The sequence below is a fragment of the Ranitomeya variabilis genome, chromosome 6 (assembly GCF_051348905.1).
Source record: "Ranitomeya variabilis isolate aRanVar5 chromosome 6, aRanVar5.hap1, whole genome shotgun sequence".
NCBI lineage: Eukaryota > Metazoa > Chordata > Amphibia > Anura > Dendrobatidae > Ranitomeya > Ranitomeya variabilis.
Window position 1 is genome coordinate 451,809,033 of NC_135237.1, and position 25,286 is coordinate 451,834,318.

The following is a 25,286-nucleotide window of genomic DNA, read 5'->3' on the forward strand; positions in this document are numbered from 1 at the left end:
CACGGGGGGTACCCGCCCCCAAAGGTCTCCGTTTCCCTACTCAGGGTCAGGATGCCCCACTTTAATAAGGGGGGCTTCCTGGACCTTGGTGACGTATTACAGACTTATGTCTGGGTCCCTTTAAATACGGCGGCACATCGAGTATGTTCCCGAGTAGAGAAGACTATTCTTATATATATGACCGTGTATGGAGTAGTTTGATTTTGTACATAATTTTTTTAGTTTTATAAATATTTTATTTTTTATATATTTTTTATGTTTTTCATATTCTGTACAATAATTCCTGAGTAATGCAGAGTTTGGGGTTACTAGGATCGCTATTGTATTTTTTATATTGCTATTGCAATAGTTATGTGGTCCTGTCCTCCATGTGGGCAAAGCCGCCCCTAGCTAATATGGCGCCATGGTCCTCGGATGGCTCTGAGCAGCTGCAGGGCAGAGCATTGTAGGTCCCTGACTGTGATGTCACGGACATGTGCAGTAGGCACGTGGGAACGCCGTGATCATGGCTGCCATTACTGAGCTGTGTATGTAAGTGTACTCGGATTATAATATCATTAGTAAGGACACCTGATTTGTTTTTAATAACAATTGGCTATTAAGCTATTTTTAATTATTTTCACGCAGTATGGTATTCATAATACCCGTCAATAGCTGTGGTTTGATGGGCTGAGTAACTTGCACAATTGCACTGTTACACTGATGATGCACAATAACACTGTTTAATACTATTGACTTTATTATATTTAATGATTTTCTAATGAGATATGTTTGTGTTGGATATAAAATGTGGTCTCACCCTTGTATTCATTGCTTGACAAAGGAGAACACATCCGAAACGTTGCCACGCCGTTCAGGCATTAAAGTCCACTTTTTTCAATTATTTTGTGCTGCTTTTCCTTTTTTTGAGTTTATATATATATATATATATATATATATATATATTAGTTGTTCCCAGCATTGCAGCATTGCACTTTTCTGGACAGTGAGCTCAAATGTTGCTCCTGGGATCTGTTGTACCCATTCTACCAACTTAGGGGTCACTGCTCCAAGTATATATATATATATATATATATATATATATATATAAGAGGCATCGTGATTACTCGCTAATCCTGTCCCCTGCACAGTAGCTCCGCCCCCACCACATCACCACACATAATCCTGCCCCCCCCACATCACCACACATAATCCTGCCCCCCACCACATTACCACACACAATCCGCACCACATCACCACACACAATCCAGCCCCCCACAAATCCCGCCCCCTCACCACATCACCACACACAATCCCACCCCCCAACACATCACCACACAATCCTGCCCCCAAACACATCACCACACATAATCCCCCCACCCCATGACCACACATAATCCCGCCCCCCACCACATCACCACACATAATCCCGCCACCCCACCACATTACTACACATAATCCCGCCCCCACCACATTACCACACATAATCCCGCCCTCCCACCACATTACCACACATAATCCCACCCCCCCACCACATTACTACACATAATCCCGCCCCCCACCACATTATTACACGTATTTCTGCCCCCACCACATTACCACACATAATCCCGCCCCCACCACATTACCACACATAACCCATAACCCTGACCCCCACCACATTACCACACATAATCCCGCCCCCCACCACATTACAGCAGATAATCCCCCCTACCACATTACCACACACAATCCCGCCCCCCACCACATTACCACAGATAATCCCACCCCCTCCACATTACCATACACAATCCCGCCCCCCACCACATTACCACACATAATCCCACCCCCCACCACATTACCCCACATAATCCGGCCCCCCACCACATTACCACACATAATCCTGCCCCCCACCACATTAACACACATAATCCCACCCCCCGCCACATTACCACACATAATCCCGCACCCCCACCACATCACCACACATAATCCTGCCACCCCACCACATTACTATACATAATCCCGCCCCCCACCACATTACCAAAGATAATCCTGCCCCCCCACCACATTACCACACATAATCACGCCCCCACCACATTACCACACATAATCCCTCCCCCACCACATTATTACAGATAATCCCGCCCCCACCACATTACTACACATAATCCCGCCCCCACCACATTACCACACATAATCCCCCCACATTACCACACATAATCCCCCCACATTACCACACATAATCCCGCCCTCCCACCACATTACCACACATAATCCCACCCCCCACCACATTACTACACATAATCCCGCCCCCACCACATTACTACACATAAATGATTACCACACATAATCCTGCCCCCCACCACATTACCACACATAATCCCGACCCCCACCACATTACCACACATAATCCCGCCCCACACCACATTACAGCAGATAATCCCCCCTACCACATTACCACACAAAATCCCACCCCCCACCATTACCACAGATAATCCCGCCCCCACCACATTACCACACATAATCCCACCCCCACCACATTACCACACATAATCCGGCCCCCCACCACATTACCACACATAATCCCGCCCCCCAAAACATTACCACACATAATCCCGCCCCCGCCACATTACCACACATAATCCCGCACCCCCACCACATCACCACACATAATCCCACCACCCCACCACATTACTACACATAATCCCACCCCCCACCACATTGCCACAGATAATCCCGCCCCCAACCACATTACCACACATAATCCCACCTCTCCACATTACCACACATAATCCCACCCCCCACATTACCACGCATAATCCCACCCCCCACCACATTACTACAGATAATCCTGCCCCCCACCACATTACCACACATAATCCTGCCCCCCACCACATAACCACACATAATCTAGCCCCCCACCACATTACCACACATAATCCCACCCCCCACCATATCACCACACACAATCCCACCCTCCCCACCACATCACCACACACAATCCCACCCTCCCCACCACATTACTACACATAATCCCACCCCCCACCACATTACCACACATAATCCCACCCCCCCACCACATTATCACACATAATCCTGCCCCCACCACATTACCACACATAATCCCGCCCCCCACCACATTACCACACATAATCCCACCCCCCACCACATCACCACACATAATCACACGCCTCCAGCACATCACCACACATAATCCTGCCCCCCAACACATCACCACAGATAATCCCGCCCCCCACCCCATCACTACACATAATCCCACCCCCCACCACATTACTACACATAATCCCGCCCCCCACCACATTACCACACATAATCCCACCCCCCACCACATCACCACACATAATCACACGCCTCCAGCACATCACCACACATAATCCTGCCCCCCAACACATCACCACACATAATCCCACCCCCCACAACATCACCACACATAATCCCGTCCCCCACCACATTACTACACATAATCCCACCCCACCACATTACCACACATAATCCCACCCCCCACCACATCACCACACATAATTCCGCCTGCCCACCACATCACCACACTTAATCCCGCCCACCACATCACCACACATAATCCCGCCCCCCACCACATCACACGTAATCCCGTCTGCCCACCACATCACACTTAATCCCGCCCACCACATCACCACACATAATCCCACGCCCCCAACACATCACCACACGTAGTCCTGCCCCCCCACCACATCACCACACGTAATCCCACCCCCCACCACATCACCACACATAATCCCGCCCCCCGACCACATCACCAAACATAATCCCATGCCCCCAACACATCACCACACATAATTCCTCCCCCCACCACACCACCACACGTAATTTTGCCCCCCACCACATCACCACACATAATCCTACCCTCCCACCACATCACCACACGTAATCCCACCCCCCCACCACATTACCACACATAATCCCGCCCCCCACCACATTACTGCACATAATCCCGCCCCCCCACCCCATTACTACACATAATCCTGCCCCCCCACCCCATTACTACACATAATCCTGCCCCACCCCATTACCACATGTCACGATATGGTATGAAATATCATAAGTTAGTTTTCTTGCTAGCATGCGGGGGCTAAACCCCCCCCCCCCTCTCTCTGGTTCTCTTTCCTTTCCTGTGTTTCTATCTGTCTGTGTAGAAGAGCTTGCCTTGTGGGGGGAGTTTTATTGACGAAAGGTATTTACGACTAGCATAGCTGCAAGAGAAATTTGTGTTAGCAGGAACTGTTAGAGAAACTTCTAGAACGCATAGAAGGTCTTTGTTCTGTTTTTGGAAGATATTATGCAAACCGTTTAAGTTACGAACACCAAAATATATCGTCATAATCACACTCGGAGGATCTACGCATCACTCTAATCACAGGCTTGTAGCTCCATCTGGTACAGAGGTAGGGATTTCTCTGTCAGTGTGCGTGACAAATAGGACATATTTGATCTCATCGGAATGCCCACGATACTATGAGATGAACGATGGGTATGGTGCGATTATTTTATGTTCGGTGGCGAAGTTACGGGCATCAGATATATTTAATGCCCAGTTAGTGAAACCGAAGAGGTAGGAGGAGTTGGAAAACCAAGCCCTTTCTGTGAGGTCACAGACTGTAGGTTTTAAGTGCTGGCAGGCATCCGAGAGAGGAGAGTTGTGAGTTTTTACCTGAAGCGACCAGACTGCGAGTGCCCAATGCACTGGGATAGATGGAAAGCTCCTAGCCTGTTGCCTGCAATGCAATGATCTAAGAACATGTGAGTTATCTTTTCTTCCTTTAATCCTTTTATTTTTATAATTACCTTGTACATATTTGCAATTGTCTCATTTGTAACATCTTTGTTAAAAATTTTATAAACACTGCCTAAAAATCATTTATGGGGTATCATATTTATTACTAGTTCGTTCTCCATGCTCTAAAAACGTACCCTGTCTTTGAAGGGAATTTACGCTACTATTTTGGGGGTTAGCAGCCGAACCCGTTTAATCGGCGCTGGTGGCAGCTTACCGTGTGCCGGCTTTTTGGGGGGGGTCACTGTAGCGACTGCGGCTTGATAATTATTGTTCCTGCCTGAGTGGGAGTAGTTATCGCGTTGCTGCAGTGCGCCCAATAGCCAGTACATAGCAGGCAGCCTTTCTGGCGACTAATTACCCCAGGTGCAGTACCTAATCTGACCTGAGAGTAAGGGGGGCGCCAGAGAGCTGCAAGTGTTAAGTGGAACTGTAAGCGGGATAGACACAAATCCCTGCAGTTCATGGTATACTGAAGAGCAGTGGGATACCTAAAATAAGCCCCTGCTGTAAACTAAGAGGTCAATAGCCTCGTGGGTGTTTTTTCATCACATTGTGGCAGTGGAGGGATAACTAGGATAAGCCCCTGCACATGTGATAGCCGTCTGCTGGTCTGAAGTCACCCCAATCCGTGACATATTGTGGGCAGCGGCTAAGGGACCTTGACAATTGGTGACAGTCACGGTGTGAATCGTGACATATTGGTGGCAAGGCGGTGGGATATTAGAGCATTAGTGATTTGGTTTGAGCAATCATTTCTCTCACTAAAAACTTGCAGAAAGTTCTTGCGAGAACTCTGCGCAAATAAGTTTGGAGAACGAACTCAGTGTTTATTAGTTGTGAGACAATTGTGTACTGGTAATTATCCCTTCCCTTTCTTTTCGTTTTTCTATTCTATCTTTTATTTGGCAACCATGGCTGCGAAAGGAGAAGCCTGGTACACCCAGCAGAAGAAAGACACTCTTGCTGGGATATGCATGTACCATGGCCTGAAACCCCAGGACAAGTCCAAGGCTCAAATGGTCGCTGAACTGGTGCAATTTGAAGCAGACCAAGCCAGGCCACAGAGCCCAGAGGCCGCAGAAGCTGGCACAAGCGAGCATGGTGCTGCCGCAGAGGTCCAACCACTGAATACGGGCCCTACTGGCAACCAAGGGGGCGCAGACCTCCTCCTGCAGCTGGCTCTGCAACAATGCCCCGCAGATGATCTAGAGAGACGTCTGCAGCTGATTCAGCAATACCGGCAGGAGGCCGAGGCCCGAGCCGAGCGAGAGGCCCAGGCCCAGCGAGCCGAGCGAGAGGCCCAAGCGCAGCGGGAGTACCAGCTGCAGATGGCCCAACTGCAAATGCAGGGGTCGTCCCAGTCCAGCCGTGAGCCCAGCAGCGCTCAGACACCAAAACCCCGACCCGACCACTTTCCTGTTATGGAAAAGGATGGGGACTTGGACACTTTTCTGCGGGCCTTTGAGAAAGCCTGCAGACAGTACCAGCTGCCTACACAAGAATGGGCACGGTACCTGACACCAGGGCTGAGAGGAAAAGCTCTGGAGGCGTTTGCTGCACTCCCTCAAGAACAAGATGGTGACTATGAGGCCATCAAGCAGGCTCTCATAGCCAAGTACCAGCTTACACCCGAGGTGTACCGTAAAAAGTTTCGGACCCTCCAACGTGGCCCACACGACAGTTACAGTGATGTGGTGCATGGACTGGGGACCCACTTTGACCAGTGGACCCAAGGACTGTCAGTGACCACCTTTGCACAGCTGCGAGACCTGATGATCAAAGACCAGTTCTTCCGTCTTTGCCCAACTGAGGTGCGACAGTTTGTGATGGACAGAGAACCCAAAGACGTGACGAAAGCAGCGCAGATTGCCGATGCCTATGAGGCCAACCGTAGATCGGAAGTGCGGAAGCCAGTCACCTCCAGCTGGAGAGGGGGTAAGCCTGCATCCAACGCCAGTACCCCTGCCAGCCAACACACCAGAGGTCCTGTCCCCGTGGCCAACAGCACCAGACCTACCACCGAACTTCGCCAGTGTTACCACTGCAGGCAGACTGGACACCTCAGTCACCAATGTCCAGCCAAGCAGAAGAACCCCTCATCTCAGGCCCCAGGGCCTAATGCAGCCGTTCTTTTGGTGGGTGGTGTGGTTGGGAGGGGGTGTGATAACGTACAGCATGTCACTGTGGGAGGTCGTGTTGCTACAGGCCTCAAGGACACCGGGGCTGAACGAACCCTCATCCGACCCGAACTGGCGGCCCCTGAAGAAATCATTCCGGGGAAAACCCTAACTGTCACTGGGATTGGGGGCATCAGCTGTCCCTTACCGATGGCCCGGGTTTTTATTGATTGGGGTGCTGAGAGCGGGGTGAAGGAAGTGGGGCTGTCTGATAATTTGCCCACTGATGTTTTGTTGGGGACTGATTTGGGGAGGTTGGTTGCATACTTCGTGGATGACCCTCCTCCCCAATCTACTAATGAGGGTAAAGTTAACCCTGGGGATGATGATGATGATGATGATGATGGGAAATCGCATGTGTTACCTGACCATGCTTTATCTTGTAGTGATGCATCTGCTAACCATTTTTTCCCTAGGATTGATGGTGAAAATGTTGTACCTGTGCCAACTGTATCTGATAATGATGTTTCTGTAAAAGTTGATGTGTCCATAGGTACAGGAGTGCTCAGCCACGTTGCTCTGCGGAGTGAGACGGCTGAGGAACCCCTAGCAGGGGCAAGTGTCGGTGCTACAAGAAATGGGGAGATACATGGGAACCGTGAGACAGGTGACGCCATGAAATTGACCAGTGCCACCGAGGAAGGTAACTGGCCCATAAGTAGCAATGCTCCTGAGGTAACGGGGGTGGATGGGGAGGTAGAGCCCATAGCAGCGTCGGCTGTTGGGTCTGTAGAAATCCCCGGGGAGACAGCCTACGTAGCTGCTGTCACCCGCAGTCAGAGTGCCCGGAACACAGATACCTGTCTGCCTTCCGGACCCTCCTCAGTCATCAGTATGACTGAACCAGAGGTGGACCCAGTGCAGGTCCCAGAGGGCTCCCGTGGGGAAGGGACCCTGACATCGCTTCTGGCTTCCCCTAGCCAGGAGTTTCAGGCCGCTCTGCACACAGATGTGAGCCTAGAGAGTTTGAGACAACTCGCCGAGAATAGCTTCTCCAAGACTGATAAGGAGAAGGTGTTCTGGGAAGGAGGAAGGTTGTACCGGGAGACAGTACCCGGAGAATCACAAAAGGAGTGGTTGAGGGAAAGACAGCTGGTCGTCCCGCAGCAATTCCGGGGTGAGTTGTTGCGGATTGCCCATGAGATCCCGCTAGCTGGACACTTGGGGATCAGCAAAACTAAGGCCCGGCTGTCTCAACACTTCTATTGGCCTAAGATGGGGACAGATGTGTCAAACTACTGCCGCTCTTGTGTCACCTGCCAAAGAGTGGGGAAGGCGGGGCCTGCTCTTAAGGCTCCCCTGATCCCTTTGCCAGTGATAGAGGAGCCTTTCCAGAGGATTGCGGTGGACATTGTGGGCCCGCTGGCCGTCACCAGCAGCTCTGGAAAGCAATATATTCTTACTGTGGTAGACTACGCTACCCGGTACCCAGAGGCAGTAGCTCTGTCGTCAATTAGGGCAGATAAGGTGGCGGATGCCCTGTTGGCCATCTTTTCACGTGTAGGATTTCCCAGGGAAATGCTTACTGATCGAGGGACCCAATTTATGTCTCACCTAATGGAGGCTCTCTGTAAGAAAATGCAGGTGAAGCACCTGGTATCGAGTGCGTATCACCCACAGACCAATGGCTTGTGTGAACGCTTCAATGGTACCCTCAAACAGATGCTACGCATGCTGGTTGAGACACAAGGGCGCGACTGGGAGCGGTACCTCCCACACCTGCTATTCGCTTACAGAGAGGTTCCGCAGGCCTCGACGGGGTTCTCCCCCTTCGAGCTCCGGTACGGCAGGCGAGTCCGGGGACCCCTTGGGTTGGTAAGAGAATCCTGGGAAGAGGAGCCGAACCCTTCTGAAGTGTCCATAGTGGAGTATGTCATGCGCTTCCGTGACAAGATGCAGACCTTGACGCAGTTGGTGCATGACAACATGACGCAGGCTCAGGCTGATCAGAAGCACTGGTACGACCAGAACGCCCGGGAGCGGACCTACCACGTGGGTCAAAAGGTGTGGGTGCTGGTTCCTGTACCAACGGATAAGCTTCAGGCAGCCTGGGAGGGCCCGTACGTCGTCCACCAACAGCTCAACCCGGTCACCTACGTGGTCACGCTTGACCACGCTCGGGGTAGGCGAAAGGCCTTTCACGTCAACATGATGAAGGCTCATCACGAACGTGAACCTTTCGTCCTACCGGTCTGCAGCGCACCCGAAGACGGGGAGGAAGACGCCCTCCAGGACATGCTGGCCCAAGCCAAGGCCCGTGGGTCCATTGAGGACGTGGAGGTGAGCGCCTCGCTAGATGAACCACAGCGGTTGCAGTTGCAAACCACACTGGAACCCTTCCGGGTCGTGTTCTCCAACCGGCCTGGAAGGACTGAGTTAGCCATCCACGAGGTGGACACCGGGAATCACGCCCCACTACGGCGAACACCCTATAGAATCTCTGACCAGGTGCAGCAGATTATGCGCCAGGAGATCGATGAGATGTTGCAGCTGGGGGTGATTCGACGGTCAAAGAGCGCGTGGGCCTCACCTGTAGTTCTCGTGCCAAAGAAGGACCGGACCACCCGGTTCTGCGTGGACTACAGGGGGCTCAATGCCATTACAGCCTCTGACGCGCACCCAATGCCGCGCATCGAGGAGCTGCTTGAGAAGTTAGCTGGCGCAGAATACCTGACAATAATGGATCTGAGTCGCGGATACTGGCAGATTCCCCTGAGCCCCGAGGCGCAGGAGAAGTCCGCCTTTATCACACCCTTTGGACTGTACGAGTCCACGGTCATGCCCTTCGGCATGAAGAATGCCCCTGCCACTTTCCAGCGGATGGTCAATCTCCTGCTTCAGGGACTGGAGAAGTACGCTGTGGCGTACTTAGATGACATTGCCATCTTCAGTCCCTCCTGGGATGAACACCTGCAGCATCTCGAAGAGGTGCTCGGGCGAATTCACCGAGCAGGACTGACTATCAAGCCGGGAAAGGGCCAGATGGGCATGAGGGAGGTTCACTACCTGGGGCACCGGGTAGGTGGAAACACCCTAAAGCCAGAGCCTGACAAAGTGGGCGTGATCGTGAACTGGCCCACTCCCAGGAACAAGAAACAGGTGATGTCCTTCCTGGGCACTGCAGGGTACTATAGGCGCTTCGTGCAGCACTATAGTAGCCTGGCAAAACCTTTGACGGACCTCACCAGGAAGAAGCTACCCCACATCGTCAACTGGACAGATGGCTGTGAGGGGGCCTTCCAGGCGTTGAAAACAGCACTGTGCAACGCCCCTGTGTTGAAAGCCGTCGACAGCAGTCGACCGTTCTTGGTACAGACCGACGCCAGTGAGTTTGGCCTTGGTGCTGTGCTCAGCCAGGTTGACTCGGAGGACCAAGAGCACCCCGTGCTGTACCTGAGCCGGAAACTTTTGCCGAGGGAAGTGGCCTACTCCACCATCGAGAAGGAGTGCCTGGCCATAGTCTGGGCCCTGCAGCGCTTGCAGCCCTACTTGTACGGTCGCACCTTCACCGTGGTGACCGACCACAACCCTCTGCGCTGGCTAAGCACCATGTGTGGAACCAATGGCAGGTTGCTACGCTGGAACCTTGCCCTTCAGCAATTTGACTTCACCGTTAAACACAAAGCGGGCAAAGAGCATGGTAATGCAGATGGACTCTCCCGCCAGGGTGAACCCACGGAGGTGCGCATGGAGGCATACCGAGAGGTCCTGCCGCCGTAGCGCACGCCAAAAGGGGGAGGTGTCACGATATGGTATGAAATATCATAAGTTAGTTTTCTTGCTAGCATGCGGGGGCTAAACCCCCCCCCCCCTCTCTCTGGTTCTCTTTCCTTTCCTGTGTTTCTATCTGTCTGTGTAGAAGAGCTTGCCTTGTGGGGGGAGTTTTATTGACGAAAGGTATTTACGACTAGCATAGCTGCAAGAGAAATTTGTGTTAGCAGGAACTGTTAGAGAAACTTCTAGAATGCATAGAAGGTCTTTGTTCTGTTTTTGGAAGATATTATGCAAACCGTTTAAGTTACGAACACCAAAATATATCGTCATAATCACACTCGGAGGATCTACGCATCACTCTAATCACAGGCTTGTAGCTCCATCTGGTACAGAGGTAGGGATTTCTCTGTCAGTGTGCGTGACAAATAGGACATATTTGATCTCATCGGAATGCCCACGATACTATGAGATGAACGATGGGTATGGTGCGATTATTTTATGTTCGGTGGCGAAGTTACGGGCATCAGATATATTTAATGCCCAGTTAGTGAAACCGAAGAGGTAGGAGGAGTTGGAAAACCAAGCCCTTTCTGTGAGGTCACAGACTGTAGGTTTTAAGTGCTGGCAGGCATCCGAGAGAGGAGAGTTGTGAGTTTTTACCTGAAGCGACCAGACTGCGAGTGCCCAATGCACTGGGATAGATGGAAAGCTCCTAGCCTGTTGCCTGCAATGCAATGATCTAAGAACATGTGAGTTATCTTTTCTTCCTTTAATCCTTTTATTTTTATAATTACCTTGTACATATTTGCAATTGTCTCATTTGTAACATCTTTGTTAAAAATTTTATAAACACTGCCTAAAAATCATTTATGGGGTATCATATTTATTACTAGTTCGTTCTCCATGCTCTAAAAACGTACCCTGTCTTTGAAGGGAATTTACGCTACTATTTTGGGGGTTAGCAGCCGAACCCGTTTAATCGGCGCTGGTGGCAGCTTACCGTGTGCCGGCTTTTTGGGGGGGTCACTGTAGCGACTGCGGCTTGATAATTATTGTTCCTGCCTGAGTGGGAGTAGTTATCGCGTTGCTGCAGTGCGCCCAATAGCCAGTACATAGCAGGCAGCCTTTCTGGCGACTAATTACCCCAGGTGCAGTACCTAATCTGACCTGAGAGTAAGGGGGGCGCCAGAGAGCTGCAAGTGTTAAGTGGAACTGTAAGCGGGATAGACACAAATCCCTGCAGTTCATGGTATACTGAAGAGCAGTGGGATACCTAAAATAAGCCCCTGCTGTAAACTAAGAGGTCAATAGCCTCGTGGGTGTTTTTTCATCACATTGTGGCAGTGGAGGGATAACTAGGATAAGCCCCTGCACATGTGATAGCCGTCTGCTGGTCTGAAGTCACCCCAATCCGTGACATATTGTGGGCAGCGGCTAAGGGACCTTGACAATTGGTGACAGTCACGGTGTGAATCGTGACACCACACATAATCCCGCCACATCACCACACAATCCCGCCCCCAACACATCACCACACTATTATTAACTTCATTTTAAGTTAATTTACCACCTGCATAAGCGCTATTGAATGTTGTCATTATTTACTTTAGTTTAGTCACCAGCAGCGTTAATTAGATAGCAATGAGCGTGCTGAGCATTAGCTGGCTGGAAACATCTAGTATATGTATATATATATATATATATATATATATATATATATATATATATATATATATATGCAATTAGCAATATTTATTCTTGATGACATCAGTACCTCTCACTATTGGATGTATACATAGTTTTTAATTTATTTGTGGTAATCTCCCCACGTCATGTTTTTATATATTTTCATATCTAAATGGGTCATTTATATTAATTTGACAATTTTCTGGTCATGTATCTTTTTGTAGGTTGCTATATTCTAGTTTGGTACATATTTGGTATACTAGCTGTTTCCAGCCAGCTAACGCGCGGCATGCTCATTGATATCTAATTAACGCTGCTAGTGATTAATCTAAAGTAAATAATGACAACATTCAATAGCGCTTACGCAGGTGGTAAATTAACTTAAAATGAAGTTAATAACAATAATAATTAAAAATCAGAATAATACTAATACATTTTATTCGCAGTGTAAAATTAAAAGCAAACTAGATTCGTGTGGTAATGTGTGGGGACAGAGCCTTGTGTGGTAATGTGTGGGGATGGAGCCTCGTGTAGTAATGTGGAGGGACGGAGCCTCGTATGGTAATGTGTGGGGACAGAGCCTCGTGTAGTGATGTGTGGGTACGGAGCCTAGTGTGGTAATGTGTGAGGACGGAGCCTCGTATGGTAATGTGTGGGGACAGAGCCTTGTCTGGTAATGTGTGAGGACCGAGCCTCGTGTGGTAATGTGGGGGGATAGAGCCTCGTGTGGTAATGTGGGGGGGTGGGATTATGTGTGGTAATATGGTGGGGGGGCGGGATTATGTGTGGTAATGTGGTGGGGGGCAGGATTGTGTTTGGCAATGTGGTGGGGGCAAGATTATGTGTGGTAATGTGGTGGGGGCGGGATTATGTGTGGTAATGTGGTGGGGGCGGGATTATGTGTGGTAATGTTGTGGGGGGGCGGGATTATATGTGGTAATGTGGTGGGGGGCGGGATTATGTTTGGTAATGTGGTGGGGGCGGGTTTATGTGTGGTAATGTGGTGGGGGGTGGGATTATGTGTGGTAATGTGGTGAGGGGCGAGATTGTGTGTGGTAATGTGGTGGGGGAGTGGTATTGTGTGTGGTAATGTGGTGGGGGGTGGGATTGTGTGTGGTAATGTGGTGGGGGGCGGGATTGTGTGTGGTAATGTGGTAGGGGGCGGGATTATGTGTGGTAATGTGGTGGGGGCGGGATTATGTGTGGTAATGTGGTGGGGGGCAGGAATATGTGTGGTAATGTGGTGGTGGGGCGGGATTGTGTGTTGTAATGTGGTGGGGGAGTGGGATTGTGTGTGATAATGTGGTGGGGGGGCTGGATTGTGTGTGGTAATGTGGTGGGGGCTGGATTGTGTGTGGTAATGTGGTGGGGGCGGGATTGTGTGTGGTAATGTGGTGGGGGGGCCGGATTTTGTGTGGTAATGTGGTGGGTGGTGGGATTTTGTGTGGTAATGTGGTGGGGGCAGGATTGTGTGTGGTAATGTGGTGGAGGTGGGATTGTGTGTGGTAATGTAGTTGGGGCGGGATTGTGTGTGGTAATGCGGTGGAGGCGGGATTGTGTGTGGTAATGTGGTGGGGGCGGGATTGTGTGTGGTAATATGGTGGGGGCAGGATTGTGTGTAATAATGGGGTGGGGGGCGGGATTATGTGTGGTGATGTGGGGGCGGGATTATGTGCGGTAATGTGGTGGGGGCGGTATTATGTGTGGTAATGTGGTGGGGGGCGGGATTATGTGTGGTAATATGGTGAGGGGGCGGGATTATGTGTGGTAATGTGGTGGGGGGCAGGATTATGTGTGGTAATGTGGTGGGGGGGCGGGATTGTGTGTGGTAATGTGGTGGGGGCAGGACTGTGTGTGGTAATGTGTTGGGGGCGGGATTGTGTGTGATAATGTGGTGGGGGTGGGATTGTGTGTGGTAATGTGGTGGGGGGCAGGATTGTGTGTGGTAATGTGGTGGGGGGCGGGATTGTTTGTGGTAATGTGGTGGGGGTGGGATTGTGTGTAATAATGGGGTGGGGGGGCGGGATTGTGTGTAATAATGGGGTGGGGGGCGGGATTGTGTGTGGTAATGTGGTGGGGGTTCAGGATTGTGTGTGGTAATATGGTGGGGGGCGGGATTGTGTGTGGTAATGTAGAGGGGGCGGGATTGTGTGTGGTATTGTGGTGGGGGCGGGATTGTGTGTAATAATGGGGTGGGGGCGGGATTATGTGTGGTGATGTGGGGGTGGAGCTACTGTGCAGGGGGCGGGATTAGCGAGTAATCACTATGCCTCTTATATATATATATATAGATATGTTTTGTATAGTAATCCATATAACTATGTTGTGGCATCCATTTGCCTTCTGGGATCCGCTGCCATGTATCATCTACCAGACGATCATAAGACAGCTCCTTTCATAATTACTTTTCCACAAGCTTATTAGATACTAGATGGTGGCCCGATTCTAACGCATCAGGTATTCTAGAATATGCATGTTCACGTGGTATATTGCCCAGCCACGTAGTATATTGCTAAGTTACATAGTATATTGCCCAGTGACTTACTATATTGCCCAGTGAAGCAGTATATTGCCCAGTGACATAGTATATTGCCCAGTTACATAATATATTGCCCAGCCATGTAGTATATTGCCCAGTTACGTAGTATATTGCCCAGTTACGTAGTATACAGCACAGAGCCACGTAGTATATTGCACAGTGACATAGTATACAGCACAGAGCCACGTAGTATACTGCCCAGTGACGTAGTATACAGCACAGAGCCACGTAGTATACAGCACAGAGCCACATAGTATATTGCACAGCGATGTAGTATATAGCACAGAGCCACGTAGTATATTGCCCAGCCACGTAGTATATTGGCCAGTCACGTAGTATATTGCCCAGTTATGTAGTATATTGCCCAGCCACGTATGTCACAGGTTAAAAAATAAAAAATAAACATAAACTCACCTTCCGAGGATACCCTTGTGGTTTTGTCGCCTGTTCGGTGCAGACAGCAGCTTCCGGTCCCAGGGTGTGATGAAGTCGTGGTCACATGACCGTGACGTCATGGCAGGTCCTTCTCGTGCAGGCGCGCAGGGCCTGTGATGGCGTCGCGGTCACATGACCGTGACGTCATGGCAGGTCCTTGTCGCACACCATCCTTAGTACCGGAACCTGCCGCTTGCATGGACCGGTCACCAGAGCGTTGCGAGGAGCGGGAAAGTCAGCGGAAGGTGAGTACATAATGATTTTTTATTTTTTTATTATTTTTAACATTAGATGTTTTTACTATTGAGGCTGCATAGGCAGCCTCAATAGTAAAAACTTGGTCACACAGGGTTAATAGCGGCGGTAACGGAGTGAGTTACCCGCGGCATAACGCGGTCCGATACCGCTGGCATTAACCCTGTGTGAGCCGTGACTGCGGGGAGTATGGAGCAGGCGCCTGGCACTGAGTGCAGAGGAGTAGGGAGGGAATAATCGGACTGTGGCCGTCGCTGATTGGTCTCGGCAGCCATGACAGGCAGCTGGCAAGACCAATCAGTGACTTGGATTCCATGAGAGTCAGAGGCCGCGACCAATGAATATCCGTGACAGAAAGAAAGACAGACAGACAGAAGGACAGACAGAAAGACTGAAGTGGCCCTTAGACAATTATATAGTAAATTTCAATACAAAAGATAGGTTTGGGTTCTGACACTATGTTCATGTGTTGTTTCCTGAGACAACATGAGGTTATAGTAAATAAAACAAAAACCCAGTGGTCAGTGGGAAAATTGTAAGTTTTTTAATTATTTTTATTGCAGATTGTTATACGTATACATTAAAAAAAATACGTTTTACACATTATCCTGTCAATTTCTGATGATAGTTTCCTTTTAGGGGTAAAGGAGTATGTATTAGAGCAGACTATATCAGATCACATTTTGTTGGCCCTTTCAATTAGCCAAAGGGACTTATGTCATTTTTACGTCCCAGCTTTTTGGGTGCAATATTTTTACTCTTGTGTGTTCCTGACATGCCCTATTCTAGGACAAACTTGTCCTGGGACTTTTCATCATAAGGGTTATTGCCAATTTTTCTATACTCTTCCAAAGACCACTTGATACACCTAGAAATACACTTGTATTTTTTCTGCTGGTAGTAGTAGTTGTTTTTGATCTATATAGCGCATGAGCAGTTAAATTGTTGGCAGAAGTAGATTACTCTTATAAATCTCTAGTTGTCCAATTTGACTCGCAACCACTTTTCTTGTACCATACTGTTGTAAATGTAATGTGGGATTTATGATACTCCAATGTCATAAAACATGAAGTACAAATGCATTAGCTGGAATTGAGATTACTGGAAGAAATCAACTTGTTACAAGAAACGTAACCCAGATAATATAATGTTCACAAATAAATAGACAAGAAATAATCTTGCATGATTGTACTAAAAATTACCGTTTAATATTTTTAGTAAGATTTCTTGACTGAAGGATGAATCGCCACCAAACATGGAGCTAACTATGCAAAAGCAAGGGCAAAGTTGAAATATGACTCCCATTATGGCACAAGTTTTAATATATTGGACAAAAGGACAAGGTACTGTATGCGTTTTCCTTTTCACCCAGTTTCTCCACTTTTTTTCCTTTCAGCTACATTCCTCAGAAAGATAATATCCACATTGTTGCTACTTAACAATAAAGGGAATAGAAAAAAAAACAATAAAACAGATTAATTGGAAAATTGCATGGAATACATAAAACATGGGTCAACCATATTATTAAACCACTGATAGATGAGTTGAATAATATTGATTATCTAGTTTCAATGCCATTTTCAAGAGGTGGGTTGTATTAGGGAGCAAGTGAACAGTGAGTTTTTGAAGTTATTTTGTTTAAAATAGGAAAGATTGGTATGTGTAAGGAGGATGTGATCAAAAATGTGAGATATAGCCAAGTGATTTACAGCAAGTTTTGTGTACTGTTTATAGCATGCTCAGTCAACAATGATTTGAAGTGATTTGCAGAATTTATATTGTGCAGTGTATAGAATGTCAATTATATTATCATATATATGTATATACATATATAATTTAAAAAAAAATATATATCAATTATGGTCAAAGTAGGGAAACCTATCAATAGTTCCGTGAGCAAAACTCACTAAAATGCTTGGAAGGAAAGGCTAGCCTGTCTGTTCCAAAGCTTCAAAATCTCTTTTATTACAAATTGCTGATAAAAGTAATATTTGCAGCGATAGAACATTGCAAGGATATACAGTGCATCACAGCTTGCTGCATATGGGGCTGTGTGCCCTTTCAGCCTTTTCAGCAGGATAATGAACCCTGTTTTTTTGCAACAGTGTGTAGGAATAATTTGAGGTGTATGACAAAGAGATCAGGATAGTGACATGGCCTCCAAATTTCCCAATTCTAATTCTGTTCAAGCATCTGCATTATGTGATGGAAACATGGATCAGATTCCTAAAAGCCCTTCTCTACAACTTACAAGATTTAAAAGGGTATTCTCATGTCATGACATTGATATACTTATAAGTGCTTCTCACTAAATTAGAATATCATCAAAAAGTTAATTTATTTCAGTTGTTCAATCCAAAAAGTGAAACTCATAATATATAGAGTCATTAGAGAGTGATCTATTTCAAGTGTTTATTTCTGTTAATGTTGATGATTATGGCTTACAACCAATGAAAACCCCAAAGTCATTAACTCAGCAAATTGGAATAATTAACAAAAAATCACCTGCAAAGGCTTCATAGGCGTTTAAAAAGGTCCATTAGCCTGTTTGAGTATGCTTGGGATCATTATCATGCTGAAATACACATCCATGTTTCATCTTAAATGCCCTTGCTGATGGAAGGAGGTTTTCATTTAAAATCTCACGATACATGGCCCCATTCATTCTTTCATTTACATGGATCAGTCGTCCTGGTCCCTTTGCAGAGAAACAGCCCCAAAGCATGATGTTGCCACCCCCATGCTTCACAGTAGGTATGGTGTCCTTTGGATGCAACTAAGCATTCTGTTTCCTCCAAACACGACGACTTTTGTTTCTACAAAATAGTTCTACTTTGGTTTCATCAGACCATGTGACATTCTCCCAATACTCTTCTGGATAATCCAAATGCACTCAAGCAAACTTCAGACGGGTCCGGACATGTACGGGCTTAAGCAGGGGGACACGTCTGGCACTGCAGAATTTTGAGTCCCTGGTGGCATAGTGTGTTACTGATGGTAGCCTTCATTAAGGTGGTCTCAGCTCTATGGAGGTCATTCACTAGGTCCCCCGTGTGGTTCTGGGTTTTATGCTTACCGTTCTTGTGATCATTTTGACTCCACGGGATGATATCTTGCATGGAGCCCCAGATCGAGGGAGATTATTAGTGGTCTTGTATGTCTTCCATTTTCTTATTATTGCTCCCACAGTTAATTTCATCACACCAAACTGCTTGCCTATTGCAGATTCAGTCTTCCCAGCCTGGTGCAGAGCTACAATTTGGTTTCTGGTATCCTTTGACAGCTCTTTGGTCTTCACCATAGTGGAGTTTGGAGTGTGACTGAGGTTGTGGACAGGTCTTTTTTATATGGATAACACGTTCAAACAGGTGCCTTTACTACAGGTAATGAGTGGAGGACAGAGGAGCCCCTTAAAGAAAAAGTTACAGGTCTGTGAGAGCCAGAAATCTTGCATGTTTTTTGATGACTAAATACTTATTTCCCGCCATAATTTGCAAAATAAATCTTGCCAAATCAGACAAGGTGATTTTCTGGATTTGTTTTCTCATTTTGACTCTCATAGTTGTGGTCTACCTATGATGTCAATAAAAGGTCATCTTTTGGGGGAAAAAACTTTAATTTTTTTATTATAATGGTCTAATGTTTTAACATTTTGTGAAGCACCTGTGGGTTTCAGATGCTCAACACACCATTGGATAAAATCCTTTAGGGTGATTTGTAGAGGTTTTCCACTGTTTAGACAAATTAGGGGCTCTGCAAATGCGACATGGCATCAGCTTTCTATTCGAGCCAATTTTGCTCTCCCAATGTCAAATGGTGCTCCTTCCCTTCCAAGCCCTAAAGACACTAAAAATTCATACAGACAAGATGCTAGCATCAGGGCAGCATAAAATCTCCAATTCATAGAGGGACAGTTTATGCCAGGTGTCCAGCTTTGAGACCCAATAATTGAAAGTCGCAGAGGAATTAGGGAGTAAGCCTATTTGATTAGCCAGCTATTGCTTGACCATCTTTATAAACTTTTCCTCCTTGTCAAAAATACCTGGTCATCAGGTCCTGGATGCTGGTGTCATCAAATTGGTCCAAGCCTTTGAAAATGTACCACTGACTCTAATGTACAGTATATCTCCCTTGCCTCTTCTCCTTGCCTGGGCAAGGAAACTTGCCCACTGCCATTAGCATTGTCTGATGGGAATTTTTTCAACATATTTTCCACAATGGCCTTCTGGTATAGCACCATTGAATATAATGCAAGGGTCAAGGGAAAGGAAATGATACATAAAGTCTGCCATATGTGCCAATCTCTCTACCGCCAAAACTTCCCTGTCTCCACCATGATGACGACGCTCCATCTCCTGCTCCTCCTCCTCCCTCTCCTCCTCTTCATTCCCATCCTCAGCCCATTCACATAGGATAGATCGGGAGAAGATTGTGTGAGTACTAGCCTCTGTTGTGCTAGCTACCAGCTCCTTTTTCTCCTCAGTGTCCACCTCCTCATTGTGGCACAATCTGCACAGAGCAGATGAGATGAGGCTGGGTAACAGCTCCCTGTCTCATGTCTTCTTACATCACCTAGTTCACATGCAAAGCTTCATGTTTAATAGTGAGCAGCTACAGTTTAAGTATGCACAGAAGCGGGATTGCACTAACTATGGCATCATCTACACTCCTCATCATTGTGGACTCCTCAAAGTCTTGGAGAACCACACATATGTCAGACATCCATGCCCAATCTGCAATAGTTATGTGCGGAGGATGACCAGAATACTAACGGCGTGCTGGAGTTGGCACTCAACAACTGACCTCTGCTGCTCACAAAGCCTTGCCAGCTTGTACAGTGTGGAGTTCCAGTACATGGGCATGTCGCACAGCAGTCGTTGATCTGGCACTAGCATGTGCTGCTGCAGCACTGCCAGAGCGGTGTCAACTGGAGCTGATTTGCAGAAATGGCGCTGTGTGAGTTTGCCAGGCTTCACAGCCACCAGGTTATGGCCATTATTACACACAACCATGTTTGACTGGAGGTTCAGCCGCAAAAGCCACAGATCTGTCTGGTTTGTTATCTCTTTAAGTAACTATGTCTTGATGCTCAGGTTGTCTCCTTGACAAATTAGCTTGAGCAGAGCCTGTGGCCGCTTTGCTGATACAGTGCTGCAGAGCATTTAGCTTCTGGGCTGATGTGGGTGATGTGCTCTGAGATAAGACCACAGAGATGGAGGATGAGGAGGAGCAGGAGGGGGTTCAGGAACTGATGTAGGAGGTAGAGGAAGAGGAAACCCACCAAAATGGACAGTTTTTGCCTTTCAGGGGTCTATGGATGACCCTCCTTGTAAATTTTTCCTAGCTATGAACTTTGTATATGACTGTAGTAGTACAGCAACTACACTTTAAAAATAGTTGAAAGAGGTCCGACAGTTGTTGATTTTCATTGGTCTGTGTATGACCGGATGACTCTCCTTATAATTTTTGCCTGGTTTTGCACTTTCTGAAAAGCTTTTATAAGTGTAAAAGTATATCAGCTACAATTTCAAAATATTTTCGTTCAAAAAAATTTTCTGGATTCAATTAGTCATCCCTACAGTTTAATGCTGTTATTGTTACATTATGGTGGTATGCAAAACTCCAAAAAAACAATTGGAAAATATTTCTGTAATCAATTATTCATCCATAGAGAACAACATGCTTTCTGGTACATTTCAGTGTTATATAACAGTACAAAAAATTGTTGAAAAATATTTCTGGATTCAATTACTCACCCATACAGTACTACAAGCTCTGTGGTACATTTTGGGTTTATACAACACTCAAAAAATGTATTTAAAAATATTTCAGGGTTCAATTACCCATGGAGTATTATGTGCTTTGCAGTACATTTCAGTGTCATATAACTTTCCAAAAAAGTGTTGAAAAATATTTCTGGATTCAATTATTCATCCACAGAGTATTACATGCTTTCTGTTATATTTCAAGGGGTAACGTTTCTCCTTATGGAGAGTGACATACCAGCTGGCTTGTCAAGGTAAGGAGGCTTATTCGCCGTGCAATGCTCCTCTGCAGGGCCGGACTGGGACTTAAATTCAGCCCTGGCATTTGAAGTCACACAGGCCCACTTGTCACATGGTGACTGTATAATATCTTTGTACACTTGTAGGCTACAAAAAGTGAGGGTAACACGACTATATAACAGTCGAGTGTAACACGACTATATAACATATAATTACAGCTGTATCCAGCATTACAGCTCAGCCCCCATAGAATGTAATACAGCACAGCCCCCATAGAATGTAATACAGCCAGCCCCCATAGACTATAATACAGCACAGCCCCATAGAATGTAATGCTGCACAGCCCCCATAGAATGTAATGCAGCACAGCCCCCATAGAATGTAATGCAGCACAGCCCCCATAGAATGTAATGCAGCACAGCCCCCATAGAATGTAATGCAGCCAGTCACCATAGAATGTAATGCAGCCAGCCACCATACAATATAATGCAGCACAGCCCCATAAAATGTAATGCAGCACAGCCCCCATACAATATAATGCAGCACAGCCCCATAGAATGTAATGCAGCACAGCCCCATAGAATGTAATGCAGCACAGCCCCCATACAATATAATGCAGCACAGGCCCATAGAATGGAATGCAGCACAGCCCCATAGAATATAATGCAGCACAGGCCCATAGAATATAATGCAGCAGAGGCCCATAGAATATAATGCAGCACAGGCCCATAGAATGGAATGCAGCCAGCCCCATAGAATATAATGCAGCAGAGGCCCATAGAATGGAATGCAGCCAGCCCCATAGAATATAATGCAGAAGAGGCCCATAGAATGGAATACAGCCAGCCCCATAGAATATAATGCAGCAGAGGCCCATAGAATGGAATGCAGCCAGCCCCATAGAATATAATGCAGCAGAGGCCCATAGAATGGAATGCAGCCAGCCCCATAGAATATAATGCAGCAGAGGCCCATAGAATGGAATGCAGCACAGCCCCATAGAATATAATGCAGCAGAGGCCCATAGAATGGAATGCAGCCAGCCCTATAGAATATAATGCAGCAGAGGCCCATAGAATGGAATGCAGCCAGCCCCATAGAATATAATGCAGCAGAGGCCCATAGAATGGAATGCAGCCAGCCCCATAGAATATAATGCAGCAGAGGCCCATAGAATGGAATGCAGCCAGCCCCATAGAATATAATGCAGCAGAGGCCCATAGAATGGAATGCAGCCAGCCCCATAAAATATAATGCAGCAGAGGCCCATAGAATGGAATGCAGCCAGCCCCATAGAATATAATGCAGCAGAGGCCCATAGAATGGAATGCAGCCAGCCCCATAGAATATAATGCAGCAGAGGCCCATAGAATGGAATGCAGCACAGCCCCATAGAATATAATGCAGCAGAGGCCCATAGAATGGAATGCAGCCAGCCCCATAGAATATAATGCAGCAGCGGCCCATAGAATATATTGCAGCACAGGCCCATAGAATGGAATGCAGCCAGCCCCATAGAATATAATGCAGCAGAGGCCCATAGAATGGAATGCAGCCAGCCCCATAGAATATAATGCAGCAGAGGCCCATAGAATGGAATGCAGCACAGCCCCATAGAATATAATGCAGCAGAGGCCCATAGAATGGAATGCAGCCAGCCCCATAGAATATAATGCAGCAGAGGCCCATAGAATGGAATGCAGCCAGCCCCATAGAATATAATGCAGCAGAGGCCCATAGAATGGAATGCAGCCAGCCCCATAGAATATAATGCAGCAGAGGCCCATAGAATGGAATGCAGCACAGCGCCATAGAATATAATGCAGCAGAGGCCCGTAGAATGGAATGCAGCCAGCTCTATAGAATATAATGCAGCAGAGGCCCATAGAATGGAATGCAGCCAGCCCCATAGAATATAATGCAGCAGAGGCCCATAGAATGGAATGCAGCCAGCCCCATAGAATATAATGCAGCAGAGGCCCATAGAATGGAATGCAGCCAGCCCCATAGAATATAATGCAGCAGAGGCCCATAGAATATAATGCAGCACAGGCCCATAGAATGGAATGCAGCCAGCCCCATAGAATATAATGCAGCAGAGGCCCATATAATGGAATGCAGCACAGCCCCATAGAATATAATGCAGCAGAGGCCCATAGAATGGAATGCAGCACAGCCCCATAGAATATAATGCAGCAGAGGCCCATAGAATGGAATGCAGCCTGCCCTATAGAATATAATGCAGCAGAGGCCCATAGAATGGAATGCAGCCAGCCCCATAGAATATAATGCAGCAGAGGCCCAAAGAATGGAATGCAGCCAGCCCCATAGAATATAATGCAGCAGAGGCCCATAGAATGGAATGCAGCACAGCCCCATAGAATATAATGCAGCAGAGGCCCATAGAATGGAATGCAGCCAGCCCTATAGAATATAATGCAGCAGAGGCCCATAGAATGGAATGCAGCCAGCCCCATAGAATATAATGCAGCAGAGGCCCATAGAATGGAATGCAGCCAGCCCCATAGAATATAATGCAGCAGAGGCCCATAGAATGGAATGCAGCCAGCCCAATAGAATATAATGCAGCAGAGGCCCATAGAATGGAATGCAGCCAGCCCCATAGAATATAATGCAGCAGAGGCCCATAGAATGGAATGCAGCACAGCCCCATAGAATATAATGCAGCAGAGGCCCATAGAATGGAATGCAGCCAGCCCCATAGAATATAATGCAGCAGAGGCCCATAGAATGGAATGCAGCCAGCCCCATAGAATATAATGCAGCAGAGGCCCGTAGAATGGAATGCAGCCAGCCCTATAGAATATAATGCAGCAGAGGCCCATAGAATGGAATGCAGCCAGCCCCATAGAATATAATGCAGCAGAGGCCCATAGAATGGAATGCAGCCAGCCCCATAGAATATAATGCAGCAGAGGCCCATAGAATGGAATGCAGCCAGCCCCATAGAATATAATGCAGCAGAGGCCCATAGAATATAATGCAGCACAGGCCCATAGAATGGAATGCAGCAGAGGCCCATAGAATGGAATGCAGCCAGCCCCATAGAATATAATGCAGCAGAGGCCCATAGAATATAATGCAGCACAGGCCCATAGAATGGAATGCAGCAGAGGCCCGTAGAATGGAATGCAGCCAGCCCTATAGAATATAATGCAGCAGAGGCCCACAGAATGGAATGCAGCCAGCCCCATAGAATATAATGCAGCAGAGGCCCATAGAATGGAATGCAGCCAGCCCCATAGAATATAATGCAGCAGAGGCCCATAGAATGGAATGCAGCCAGCCCCATAGAATATAATGCAGCAGAGGCCCATAGAATGGAATGCAGCACAGCCCCATAGAATATAATGCAGCAGAGGCCCATAGAATGGAATGCAGCCAGCCCCATAGAATATAATGCAGCAGAGGCCCATAGAATGGAATGCAGCACAGCCCCATAGAATATAATGCAGCAGAGGCCCATAGAATGGAATGCAGCCAGCCCTATAGAATATAATGCAGCAGAGGCCCATAGAATGGAATGCAGCCAGCCCCATAGAATATAATGCAGCAGAGGCCCATAGAATGGAATGCAGCCAGCCCCATAGAATATAATGCAGCAGAGGCCCATAGAATGGAATGCAGCACAGCCCCATAGAATATAATGCAGCAGAGGC

General features: G+C 47.5%; 1 long non-coding RNA gene across 1 annotated transcript in view; it reads left to right on the forward strand.

Moving 5' to 3' along the window:
• Positions 1–489: 489 nt before the first annotated feature.
• Positions 490–25,286, forward strand: part of LOC143781235 (uncharacterized) — a 68,905-nt gene continuing 44,108 nt past the window's right edge. Inside the window, exons 1-2 of the long non-coding RNA XR_013216635.1 lie at positions 490–531; positions 16,820–16,944. This is a non-coding gene — a long non-coding RNA (uncharacterized LOC143781235). The remainder of the gene's footprint in view (positions 532–16,819; positions 16,945–25,286) is intronic.